The 3,430-nt window shown below is 41.2% G+C and overlaps 1 non-coding gene across 1 annotated transcript; it reads right to left on the bottom strand.

Moving 5' to 3' along the window:
- Positions 1-2,609: 2,609 nt before the first annotated feature.
- Positions 2,610-2,742, bottom strand: LOC129039756 (small nucleolar RNA SNORA70). The gene has a single exon (XR_008503458.2). It is a non-coding gene; the product is annotated as a small nucleolar RNA SNORA70 (small nucleolar RNA).
- Between the last annotated feature and the right edge of the window lie 688 nt (positions 2,743-3,430).

Below are 3,430 nucleotides of genomic sequence, written 5' to 3'. Positions count from 1 at the left end.
AAAATCCCTAATAAAAACTTGGTGGTTTTTCAGCTCAGGGGGCATCATGGAACCTGCCGACATGTGATGTCTGTCCTGGACACCCAGCTTTAAAATTAAAAAAAAAAAAAAAGATGATATTTTCTAAGGAAGGTAATTGTATCTTACATTATCCAAAAAAAAAAAAAACCATAAACATGACCTATAGTCCAGTGCACTGTGCATTTTCTTTTCTCACTGTGGCAATGATGTGAATTTTTGGACATGTTGTATGGTGGTGACTTTATACATTAAACTGAGCAGAGACCAGATTGCATTGTGAAGTTCAGCAAAGCTAGAATTGGAAACTCAGAAGCCCAAGAAACATTCTTCAGAAGGAATGAAGACTGAGTAGACTTAGGATTTAATATTTCCTGCATGGTTTGGAAATATTCTGGATTTGTTTCTAAACTTTGCTAGACATATGTCAATGACTCAGAAAAGTCATGCTCAGCAGAGAGGTGAGAGAATGACCTACTGGTGACCATCAGGTTATGTTTCAATTTTTAAAATATGTATCTTTCAGGAAAAAAATGGCAGGTTACATGTCATTTTCCAATGTTAATGGTTCAATTTTACTAGATTTTTACTATGCTTAAGTTATTATAATTTTTTTTAAAGAATAGGTGGAACATAAACATAAGAATGTGAAACTTAAAATACATCACAGGACTCTGTTTCCTCTCTTTTTATGTCTCCTCTTAGGTGACCTCTTCCATTTCCATGTATCTGAAGACATCTTTACCTTCTTTCTGCTTCCACCATCACCACTTTAGTCTAGGCCAGTGCCTTTTTGATCACTATGAAGAATAACAAAATCACTTCACAGTATAATCCAGTACTTGCAAATGCATGCCTATATGCACAAAAATTTGAGAAGAACTGTTATGAAATGATATGACGGTCTCTGATGTTTTCTTTTCTTTTTTCTTTCTTTTTTTTTTTTTTTTTGACAGAGTCTCGCACTGTTGCCCAGGCTGGCGTGTAGTGGAGGGATCTTGGCTCACTGCAAACTCCACCTCCGGTGTTCAAGTGATTCTCATGTCTCAGCCTCCCAAGTAGCTGGGATTACAGGCACCTGCCATCATGCCTAGCTAATTTTTGTATTTTTAGTAGAGGCGGGGTTTTGACATGTTGGCCAGGTTGGTCTCAAACTCCTGGCCTCAAGTGATCCACCTGCCTTGGCCTCCCAAAGTGCTGGGATTACAGGTGTGAGCCACTGCGCCTGGCTGATGTTTTCTATTGTACATTATTCTCTTTCACTGATATTGTGGGTTAAGACCACTAAAATGACTGTATAACCCTGATGGGTTGTGACCTACAGTTTGAATAGCAGTGATCTAAGATAGCATCATCATTTGCCCAGATATCTGCAGCAGTCTATTAACCCATTTCTCTTCTATTTTTCCTTCATGAATTCCCCATACAGCAGCAAAAAGGATCGCAAAAGATAAATCCAGTCATGCAACTCTCCTGCTCAAAGCCTTCAATAGCTTCTAACACTTACACAAAAAATCTAAAATCTTTCAAATTCCTCACCACAACCTACATGATCTGAACTTTGACATTCTGTTCAGCCTAATCTCATGCCATCTCTGCCTTCCTCTGCATGGTTTCATAGAACACATTTGAGTTCCTCCAGTACAAGAGATTCTTGCCTGCCCGGGTACAAGTTGCTCCCTCTACCAGGAACACTCTTTTCCCGACTTCTCATGACTGGCTGGTGTTTACTCTTTAGTCTGGTCTTTTCTCTACAAAGACATCTTTTTTAACCATCCCAGTTACAGTGGATCATTCCTTCTTATTTTTTATTTCAACCCATTGTTTGAACACTTACCACACTTGGAAAGATGGAAAGAAAATATGACAGCTAGAAAACTGACCAAATAACAGGCAGGATGGGGGTGGGTGGAGGACTCACAGCAAGAGATAGTGAAGTCTTTTAGGGCTGGATGTGTTCATCTTAGGATCAAGGACTTAAAACTTTGGAATTGTGACTTTACGCAGTGTAGCTTGCCTGTAATGCCTGCCTTTTCATTTTTGTGTAATACCAAATTACATTAATTCAGAAAATTCTACATGCCTCTACTTTGCTAAGAAGGATGAAGGAAAGAAAGGGTTTGGTTAAACATATGCTAACAATTTTTTTTGCTTTGTCAGGAAGTATTGGTGAGCCTAAGAGGCAGCAGAACAGTGGAAGCCTTCCTGAGTGCAAGGCCTGCCACTTGTTGAGAAGCCATGACTGGGGATGCATTTGACCCCACAGCCATCTGAGATAAGACACTTCTCAACTACCATGTCTTCAGATTCATCTGCATTAAACTTGATAGAGCCCCATTTCTTTGTGATGTGGCCAGGCAACTTGAACTTGGCCCTGTGTAGGGACTCAATCACATGCTCTTTGTTCTGCACGTTGGTATGGATGGACATGATGACTTGACCACTGTAAATTCTGGCCATGGTACCCTGGGGCTTTCTAGAAATATCCTGCACACCTGTCTGGAGCCTACAATGGGAAGCACACCTGTCTGGAGCCTACAATGGGAACAGTGCAAGGTCAAAGGTCAGAGACATAAACATACATTGGAAACGGCTGTCTCCTATGTTCTTTAGAGCAACCCATACAAGAAACAAGCTGTGTATACAACAAAGGAAGCTGTTGTTTGCAGCCATTACACCGAGCCCTTATGAGGAAAGGAGTACAGCTGGCTTAATTGACTGCAGATGAATAATTTAAAAAGTCTGCTGAGTCCCAGAATTCGGGGTGACAGTGGTAACCAGAGTGACAGAACTCTAGAGAAAGGCAGTGTTCATAGAAAAGAGTCAGAGGTTGCTGGTGGGGTCAGCTCTCACCAGCTGGAGGTTCTTTCTTGATTCAGAACTCACAGGGTTTTATGTGGTGTTTTAATAAGAAAGATGTTTCCATCCTTGAACCATCCCTTCTCTAGCTTGGAGGTCCTTCCTGTGCTATAAAGATCACAGATAATTTGCTGGCTTTGTACAAGGGCAGTACTATTGAAGGGGACCTGCAAGCTTCTTTGTCCTAGAGACTAAAAGTCCCTATTTCTGCCCCAGCAGTTCCAAATCTACAAACAGGTATTTTCACATGGTATCACTCCTCACTAGCCACCAGTTGCAGGATGGAGATGGCGGATATATTATAATAGTTGTTTTTGAGTTCAGGTAGAACTTGGAATCAGCCAAATTTGCCTTAGGCTCAAACTGGATGCCCTGAGAGATAACTCCCACAGTGTAAGATTGAGAACATCATTTGAACTCTCATGGGCCTGATGCCTAGAAGGAGAGCAACCTGGTTTTTGCTGCTTCTTCTGCCTTTGCTGGTCTCCATGCCTAAGCATTACATTCTATCCAGCTCCTGCAGATGAGTTAGCTGGCCTGAGTGCCTACAAAG

Source organism: Pongo pygmaeus, chromosome 5, assembly GCF_028885625.2.
Source record: "Pongo pygmaeus isolate AG05252 chromosome 5, NHGRI_mPonPyg2-v2.0_pri, whole genome shotgun sequence".
In the NCBI taxonomy this organism is placed as follows: Eukaryota; Metazoa; Chordata; class Mammalia; order Primates; family Hominidae; genus Pongo; species Pongo pygmaeus.
Note: the sequence above shows the minus strand (reverse complement) of the source record. Positions and strands in the feature narration are given on the sequence as shown.